Below are 10,041 nucleotides of genomic sequence, written 5' to 3' on the forward strand. Positions count from 1 at the left end.
GCGGCTCAGTGAGGCTGTAAAAGAAAATGCCTGCTCCTTCCACATGAAGGCAGGAGCATCCCCATGTTCAACCCTCCCTTCACCCTGAGCAACACTTGGCAGATCCCCAGGAGATGGGTTAAACTCTCCAACACTGACCTCTTGATGCAGGAAAAATGATAGCAGGACCAACAAAAACCAGGAAAAACAGGATATTTTTCATGAAATTGTGGATGCTCATTTAGTGTGCAGCTCCACACAATCAAGACACTGTTAATTTAAAATTAAGATGGGAACTGATGTAAAATTTACCCTTCAGTGCTTTCCCTGAGGATTGATAGCATCCTGCAAGCTTGAAAGATCTGCAAAAGCAATTCATAACAATAACTGTCACACATCAGACATCACTTTCAGGGTGGTGCTGCAACTCAAAATGTAGCCCAGCCAAAAACAGAAATACATGGATACTCTAGCAAGGTACACCTGACCATTTATCTCCTGGGCTGTTGCTCAAACTTCTGCTTGAAGGCAGAATTTAATTCAAGGGTATGCAAGGTAGAGAAAAATCTTGATATGCAGAGAGAGTAAGTGTCAGGTAATGAGGATAAGCCAAGGAGGCTGATGCAATGATGATTAGTCATTTTTCAGACATCCTTTGCATAGCCATTTTTCAATAAAATCTCTATTGGTTTATGGAGTGGAAACTTTCACAAAATCTGAGAAAAAAAAAGATAGCTAAAATCATCTTGAAGTCATCTTCAAGAACGTTTAAAGAATTCACAAGAGGCAGCAGTGAGCAAGCAGAGCTTGCTGTCCCTGCTCTGGTGGCTGATGTCCTGCAGCAGCCACTCACCCGATGCCATTTGTAGACATGTTTCGTCTTTTTGTTGTGGTGGTTTTGTTTTTGTTTTGTTTTTTCAGTTTTATTGGAGTTTTTTTGTTGTTGTTGTTGTTTTGTTGGGTTTTTTTTTGTTGTTTTTTTTTTTTCTGGTCGGTTGTGATATTTTTTGTTTGTTTTTTAAAAGGGTCCTTACTGACTTTAAAATTTATAGTAAATAAATTTCCCACGCAGTATCACAGACAGCTCAGCCATCTCTGTACGTGGCTCGAGTGAATGTGAGTTGTAACCTTCTCACCCAGAGGATGAAATGGGAAACCTCATGCACAGTTCACTTCAGGAAAATATCTTTTCACCCATTTTTCCTGCAGGATCTTCACAGCTGTCAGTGCACCTGCTCTTTTTTGACCAGCTAAACTCAGAAGGAGAAGTTAATGCTTGGTATCATCTAACAGCCATCCTGAAATTAACCATTTATGGTAAATTTGCTGTACACCACCAAATCAAGTGAAGACAAATTCCAGAAAAATGTGAGCATAAACACAAGTCAATTAAATTGTACCAGAAGGGCACAGGAATGGCCCTACCTTGCATAAAGTTTTCAATGATAAATCAGTTATTTTGATGTGTGATCACTCTGTTTACTTCTTATTTCCATCCATGATATCACAGCTAAAGCTCTTGAAAGATGAAAGAAACTACTCCTATTGTTTTTACGATTATTTTACTGCTAAATTTTTTTTGTTATTATTGTTTAGACAAGTTGTGATTGTTTCCTAACACATACCCTCATTGATGGTGTTAAAAGATACTTTTTTTCATTCCACAGGATTTTTTTAAATCCTTGGATGATTTTATCAGCACTGAGAACTCTCTCCCACTGTGACACCAGAGCTCCTTTGTCCCTCATCTCTTATTAAGAAACAATGAGTCACTTTCTGACTCTTCCCTGGCACTTGTGCCTGCAGAATAATATGAATTAAATATTTATTTAGAGTTCTGCATAGTCACAAAGTTAAAATGAAGATCAAACACATTGGAAGAAGTGTGGTAAGTGCCCTCTGATGCTGTGGTTGTGTAATACCAGGTACTTCTATGGTAAAAGTGTTATTTATAAAAAAACAAAATACTTTAGCTCCTCATGTCCAAGAAAATGGTCAGTAACTCAATCAGATATTAACTGCATTCCCTGCTTTCCCAAAAACCCAGAAATCAAGACATATTCTCTTTCTCATAATGTGTAATAAAGAATGGTTTTCTCACAAACCATTTATTAATTGCCAAAAAGTTAAATTATTGGACATTATGTTTGATTTTACTCCCAAAAAAGCTGTCTGTGAATGCCGCTCTCCCAAGAAGGTTGATGATACTTTCACAAGGATATTTTACAAATTCCTTGGACCAGGACTGTACACATTCTGTTTTGGGGGGTTTTGCTTTCTTTTTTCCCCTTGTCTGTTTTTTTTTGTGGGTTTTTTTTCTCTGTTTTTTGTTGTGGCTTTGGTAGGTTGGTTGGTTGGTTGGTTGGTTGGTTGGGTGGTTGGTTTGTTTTTAGCTTTTTTTTTTTTTTTTGTGCAGAGAGGCTTCTGCTTTATAGGCTTTATTTGCTAAAGAGTTGAAAAATTTCTGGACCAGGTGAAGACTATATTTTGTTTTGCTATTTTACATTATTATAATCTGCTCTTGGATTCCAGGATCTTTGAAGAAACGCTTTATCTGTCTGATGCACTACACCAGCTTTCCCTACCAGAATGGATACTAAATACCCTATACTTCACTTTTAGGATTATTTGTGTGCAATGTCTTTTCTTCTTCCTAATCATCCCTTCTTAATTTTAACACAAACTACAGAGACTTGTACTTTGTATGAGGTGTAAGCCCATCCAAGGCCTTCTGAGAGCACAATTAAGGGTTTTTTATCAACTCTTTTGCATCTCTTTCCCTCCCTCCCTCCTTCCATAAAAAAAAAAATAAAAGGGCCTGAGGTAATTCAATTTTTCCAATTCTGGAGAAACATGAAGACTTAAAGGCAAGTTACGCTTGAACAGTGAGCATTTTTGCTATATGCAGACTTCAAGTTAAGATGTTTTAGAGCAGTATCCATTTTTCTGTGCAGTTTAATATAACCTTGGTACAAGATTTTATTGGGGTAAATGTAAATATCTTAATTTTGCTGTTGGACCCAACAAGCATAAGGCTGATTGATGAGCAGGAAATAAAATGAGAAAATTGATCTCATTACGGACACCCAATAACTGATGAAGGACTGATTCTCTTGCCCTAATCACTTTTATCAACATATTCAGGTGTCTTCCCAAAGCAGAATACAAGGAGTGCAAACGGCACATTAAATTTATTTAGGAGGGGCATATAGAGAATTAAATTTTCTTTAATTACCGTCACACTATGAATCTTTACCTCCACAGATGTACAACTGGAGTCACGAAAGGTCACCATCTATGCTTTATTATCATGATTGCTCTTTGGGAGCTTTGGGGGATCCTCTAAAAGTCTCTGCTACAAGGCCCACCAGGAAGGTTGTCTTACTTCACTCTTAAAAGCAATAAAAGGGTTGATGCCACCCTGTCCAACTAGGAAACATTTTTTATAAGAAATCTATTTTATCTAATTAAAGGCCATGTTTACCCTTGGATTAAATGGATCTGTTTCTCCTTTCCCATGATCTGAACATAAGAACAGCAGAGACATGGCTGTGGCTCCTCTCTGGACATTGATTTTTTGGCTGTTGGTGTGTCTTAAATCTTGTGCATGTGTAAAGAAGGGCAACAGGGCTGTAGAAGAGTTTGGAGTGCAAGTCTGGTGAGGAGTGGCTGAGGGAGATGAGCTTTTTTAGCCTGGAGAAAATGAGGCTCAGTGGGGATCTTACCACCCTCCAAAAAAGGTCATAGCAAGACGGAAGTTGACTTCTTCTTACAGGCAGGTGAGCAACAGGATGAGGAAATGGCCTCAAGTGGCTCCAGAGGAGGTTTAGATTGGATATTAGGAAAAAAATTTGGCACCAAAAGGGCTATCAGGTGTTGGCACAGGGAAGTGGTGCTGTCACTATACCGGGGGAGAATTTAAAAGATGTGTAGAAGTGGCACTTGAGAATGTGGTTTAGTGGTGGCCTTGGTAGTGCTGGGGCTGAGCTTGGTGATCTTAAAGCTCTTTCCAACCTGAATGACTCTGTGCCTCTGTGATTTACAGCTGACTCAAGGGCAAAGGCACACTCAGCACACGGCCTTTATTAACCAGATTATTCATGGCGGGTTTGCTTCTCCTAAAGTGAAAGGAATTGCTGCTCCTCCAGCATGGGGATCAGCAAAAGAGCCTGGTGTTGCAGCTGGCCATGTGTGTGGCCATTCAGGAAGTGTGTGGAATGAAGGTGGAGAGAGAGGGAAAAGGAAAAATTGGCTGCTAGTCCTAGGGAAAAAACTTTGGAATCCCTGCACTAACACTTGTGTTCGCTGCCATTATTATTAACAGAGGGAACATGCATGGTTACCTTGATTAATATTAATAGAGGGCTAGATGGATAAGATAGCTTCCCTATAAATATTAAATAGAGCAGGTTTTCTAACTTCCATGAAGACCCCAGGTAAAGTGCAGGCAGGAGGACACCAACACTGCTCTCAAACAAACATCAAGGATAGGAACATTTTAGCTTGCTAATCATGCCTATTGCTTTCCAAACACTACATCAATAAAATTCCCATTTGCCTGATGTAGAACATCCATTTTCTCATGGGTTGTTGCCAATTATGGTAAAGAACTGATCAATGAAGTAAAATTATGGGATTCATGAATGTTAAACAGTCACGCATAATTTACAGGCCATGCTTAATTCCAGCCTGCTGGAAATGAGGCAGATGTAAACCAGACTAACTACCATGCTCTGCAGATCTTAGGAAAACCAGGCTGAATTTCTGCATTTGGTTAAGGTATAGAAAGTGTTGTCCCAATATTTTTAAAGCAATCAGGAGATATGGACACGGACAAAGATTTATGACTCTGATTATCTTCTTGCTTGCTGACGTAAATTAGTCTTCTGGGAAATGAAAGTTATTTCTCAGCATGCCCTTAATGGTCTGAGTCAGAACTGCGGATGATCTGTCTCCTACAAGGGTTTTATAGTTAAAACAGAGGTGAGAGCTTCCATTGCAAAGGACAATAGAAGTGGGAACTGAAATATTTCATGAGTATGAGCTCATCCTCCAGTGTGTCACAAGCACTACAGCCTAGCAAACAGGGCTCTGGATGGAAATAAAGTGTTTATTTTTCCGTTTGGATCAGGTGGATGGATTATTCCAGCCATTGACATTATCTCTGCAAACAAGGAATCATGCCTTGGACTGGCAGTCAGGGTTTTCAAGGTAATGAAAGTTGCTAGTGCCTGAGATCATCCCTGACCCCGTGTCAAGGGTATGGAATGACTGATGCACTCCCACATCCCTTGCTCTGATGAGTGGCTTGATCCTCCCAGCTCTGCTGTTGGCACCAGCCCAGGGTCCACCTCACAAGACCCCACAGATGATGCTCAGTGCAGGGTACCAGTCTTGGCGAGCCACCACAAAGCCAAGAAAGAAGGGAGCTATGAAACCTGGGCATTCCCAAGTGGTTTCCTTGCTGTTTCTGTTTCCTCATGCTGTAATCAGTCCAAGTATAGCCATGGTAAGTAGAGCTGCAGTTGTAACCACACAAACAGGTTTGTATGGTTACATACAAAATGAGCTGAACTATGAGGAGAATCTCTAGAATGCATTCAGATATGCTTTTCTCTTTGCCAGTGGGACATCTCTTCTCATGACAAACTTCCTGGGTACTTAGAACAGTATGTAGCCTTGGCCTGAAAAGGAGTTGCAAAGGTGGTGATAAGATGCTGAAGCAGGATGATACCTGGGAACACAGCTGACCCTAGATGTTCCTGTTATTTGGCTTCTCTAGAGCAATTTTGAAAATAAGAATTGGTGTCAGGGTACTCTTACAAACTTCTGTTCAATTGAAATATCATTGATGGGCAAGATGAGACAAATTTACATCAGATTTTAAAGTTATGGCTTAAAACCACACAATATGACAGCCCATGCTCCCACTCATTGGTGCAAAGGGGGTGGCTTGGACTTTGGTTCAAGAGATCCCCAGAGAGAAATCAGCATCCAGCATCTTCTCTTGTCTTCATGAGTGGCTCCCACACATCCTGGTAAAGCTCTGACAGCCCCACACCAAGAGCCTGCCGTAAGCATCACTTTTTACAAGGAAGGGCCAGTTTGCATATCATGAATGCTCACATTAATGGAAATTCCAGTGGTGTTGGTGGCTAGACTTTAACAAACAAAGATCTGTGCTTATCAATATTGGGTTCTCACTGCCTTCCAATGAGGCTTTTGTTATCCAGATCTTTCCCCTGTACAGCCGCTTCTCAGGAGTTACAAGTAATAGGACAAGAAGAAAGGGCCTAAAGTTACTCCAGGGGAGTTTAGTTTGGATGTTAGGAAAAATTTCTTCACTTCAAAGTCTTGTCAAGTGCTGGAACAGGCTTCCCAGGGTGGAGTTACCATCCCTGGAGGGATTTAAAAGACATGTAGATGCGGCTTGGGGATATGGCTTAGTGGTGGACTTGGCAGTCCTGGGTTAGCGGTTGGACTCAACGATTTTGGAGCACTTTCCCAACATAATCTTGGAGAAATTTTCTGACCTGAATGATTCTGTGATTCTCCTGTTTGTTCCCTGCCTTGCAGAGCCTGCCCCACCAGTGGAGGCAGTGAGGTTCCTGCTCTGCTCAGACTCTGCACTGGCAGTGATGATCGAGGGGAATGCTTGGATTCAGCATGTGCTCAGCCTGAACCAACTAATTCTCTTTTATGCAATGACCTCATGAATTTTTTTTCCTACAGCATAACACTTTATTGACTTCACTCACAGTTATTTTCATGCAAAGAAACCCTGCTTGGATTCCTAATATGTTTTCGTGCATTTAGACAGTAAGTTTTCATCCGGTCCTGGCAGAAAGTACTATGTGTTTTAACAGCCTGCTCTGTGAGGAATGGCAACAAATTCAACTCTCTTTGCTGTTTCTCTTTTCTCCTGATGAATTATTTATCTCCACTTATTTCTCAGGGGAAAAAAATGTAGATGTGCTCTCTGCACCACCTACAGAGTCCCTTCAAACAGAGCTCCTCCTCCTCTCTTCTGCTGAAGTTGCTGCAGAAGAAACTCATGGAGCTGACCACCCCCACCACCAGATATTTCCTGACAGCTTTCACCTGCCCTGCAAGAGGGGAATGCTTCCAGGTCACCCAAGGCTTTACACAACAAGCCCAGTGCATCCTGTCATGGAGCTGTGTCCTGCCATGGCACTGTGTAGTGCTAGGAGAGAGAATGAGACCCAAAAATACATATATGAATTTTTAAAATAGATTTTTTTAAAAGTAATTTTTACTGTTTGTGCTAATTGCTTCTATTCTGGAATAATTTCTTCCTTTTGCTGTATCATTTTTCCATATCTTATATAAATTATGTCGCCTCCTAATCCCCATAAAACACGTGACAAAGCTTTCACAGACTTTGATGGACTCGGAAACATAGCAATTTTAAACAGAGGAGCACTAATTAACCCATTATTCAAATGAGGCAGAAATCTTTCCACTGCTGTTGGGAGCACCGTGATGCTCTAGGGGAGCACTGGGGGCTGGATCTGTAGCCCCTTCCCTGGGCTGGGAACACAGGGCCTGGGTTGTGGCCAAAATTCTGGTGTTTGGCCCCTTGGCCACAGCTCTTCCCCCTCCTGGGAGAGCCTGGGAAAGAGAAACAGCTCCAGTGGCTTGTCCATGCTGCTGAGGCACAAATCAGGAAAATTAGTGCTTGTAAAACAATTCTTCTGGTCAGGGTCTGCAAAATGCTGCAGCCCCATTTTCACCAACAGGGAGTACAGAGAGTACATCACATCATCTCATGTGGAAGAGGGACTCCTCTAACTTAATTTGTATAGACTTTTCTATAAAACACTAAAAACTGTCTTTCACAACCGTGCCTCGGAGGCAATATTGCGACAAAATCAGCAAAAATGCAGCAGAAATTACTGTCAAGTCCTCCTGCTCTTCCTAAAGGCAGTGGGGTGTGAGTTACAGGTTTCACTGAGCCAGTTTTCCTTAAGGTTTACAATGCAGCAATAAGCACTGGGAATTCTGTCCATGGCACCAGTGCAATTTGGCTGTCCCCTGTCAGGCACTACAGCTCTGACTGTGCTGTGTCTGGGAAGAGCAGGAAAGGACAGGGGTGTTTCTGAGATGTTTGCAGCTTGACAGAAGAGAGAATAGGGTTGGACAAGCCTGCAGAGATCTGATTGCTGCTTTGCAGAAGATCATGGGAGGTTCGAGGCAATAAATTGATCAGTCATGGAAGGGATTATGAAACAGGATTGCTGGGAAGAAGCATTATCTGCAGAGAGGGGAATAAACCTCAAATGAAACTGGACTCAAAGGAGAATTACCAGAAGACCAGCAGAGATGACAGGCAGTGCTGGAAGGCATATCTCAGTGGTCTGAAGCATGGTGTTAAAATACCTCCACAAGTTTAGAAGCAAACCTTTTCACCATGTTCAGCTGGGTCCATTTTTAAACCAAGCTTAGCCATAGTGAAAATGGGGTTTAGTAAGTCATCTCAGCATGGAGAAACTGAGTTTTGTGATACGTTTTTCAGGGCTGGAGACAACCATAGCCAGCAGGAATGCTCACACTGTGTCTATAGACACAAAATTACAGATGCAGAAAATCATAGAATAGTTCAGGTAGGAAAAACCCTCTAAAATCGTCAGCTCAAACTGACAAGCCCAGCCAAGCCCACCACTAAACCATGTCCCCAGGTGCCACATACTCATCTTCCTGTGCCTACACACAAGATGGTAGGACCAAAACCCACATCACTGCACACTGGACTTCTTCAATATCCACTGAAACCCAGCAGCTCTGTGTCTGCTGTCACCAGGAGGAGCCAGGCCCTCAGAGCCTGACCACAAGTAGAGCTGCACCAGCATTACCAACCCTCTGTGCCAGCTGCTGGAATTCCTCTGATCTATTTTCAGAGGTCTGGCTGCCAGTATAATGGGAGGAAAGCAAAAACTGTCCTGCTTTTAACTCAAAAGCTGTTTTCACATCATCCTGGCTGTACCCAAGGTTGTAGCCATCCCTTTGAAACAGCCACATCCCTTGACTCACATGGAGCAGAGAAATTCATCACACAGCCACAAGTGCAAGCCAGCCTCTCTCAGTAACAGCTCTCCCATGAAGATTTAGGGAAAGGGCTGGGGAAGAAGATGCTGTGTCAGGCTGGCAGCACGCAGAGAGGCAGCCAAGGCTCTGCTAACAAGCCATGAACGTACCCACTGATTAAAAAAAAATGGTGAGTAGAGCAGGTTATTTTTCCTCCTACTTAGCAAATTGATTGATTTTCCAGAGAATGACAGCAGGGAGGTAATAGCTTCAATCTTCCAGGGTAACATTTTCTATTAAGAAAACATGAATCATTTGAGCTGTGTTTCTAACAACAGTCTGGAGCATTTGCAAAGGTCCAGGGCAGGATAAAGAAAAGATTTTACAGTTTGGCATCAGTCACTCCAGACAGTCATATATGGCAGAACATATTACAGGTGTATCAGAAGTTAGAACAGAAATATAGCGTAACATCTGCAGGGAAATACTTGGTGTTGAAAGAGAAAAAGGTTCCCTTAACAGTGGGAAGCCCCAAGGAAAGGATTTCAGGATAAAATTTATTCTGTACCAACATCCCAATAGCTCCAAAATGCAAATCACTTGCAGAGCCAGTGGTGAAGTTCATTTGCTTTCCAGTTGTGTTGCCTCTGCAAGATGCAAATGATCAATGAAGCTTCACAATAAAACCTAGATTGGTTAATAATGCAAAACATACACAGACTGAAGACACAGCAATAATTTATATAGGCTTTATGAAAGTGGTATTTTTTCTGGGAAAGATTTTCCTTTATTTTTTCAAAGACATGATGAGAACTGGTATCAGGTTTCTTATCCCGATTTGAGCAAAACCTCTGAAAACTCAATTTATGCAAGGGAAGGAGCTATCACATATCAATGGCCTTTTTCTGTCTGTAAGACCTCTGTATCTCAGAGGTCTTACAATAAATGCTGGAAATCAGGCAATATCATTTAGCTGTAGCTCCAGGACAGAGATCAGACTTGCATTGCTCTGAGAGA

At 41.7% G+C, this 10,041-nt stretch overlaps 1 long non-coding RNA gene across 1 annotated transcript; it reads left to right on the forward strand.

The window, feature by feature from the left end:
• Window positions 1–1,650: 1,650 nt before the first annotated feature.
• On the forward strand, window positions 1,651–3,475 carry LOC137464726 (uncharacterized). The gene is made up of 2 exons (XR_010994387.1): window positions 1,651–1,867; window positions 3,244–3,475. It is a non-coding gene; the product is annotated as an uncharacterized lncRNA (long non-coding RNA).
• Window positions 3,476–10,041: the final 6,566 nt, after the last annotated feature.

The sequence above is a fragment of the Anomalospiza imberbis genome, chromosome Z (assembly GCF_031753505.1).
Source record: "Anomalospiza imberbis isolate Cuckoo-Finch-1a 21T00152 chromosome Z, ASM3175350v1, whole genome shotgun sequence".
Classification (NCBI taxonomy): domain Eukaryota; kingdom Metazoa; phylum Chordata; class Aves; order Passeriformes; family Viduidae; genus Anomalospiza; species Anomalospiza imberbis.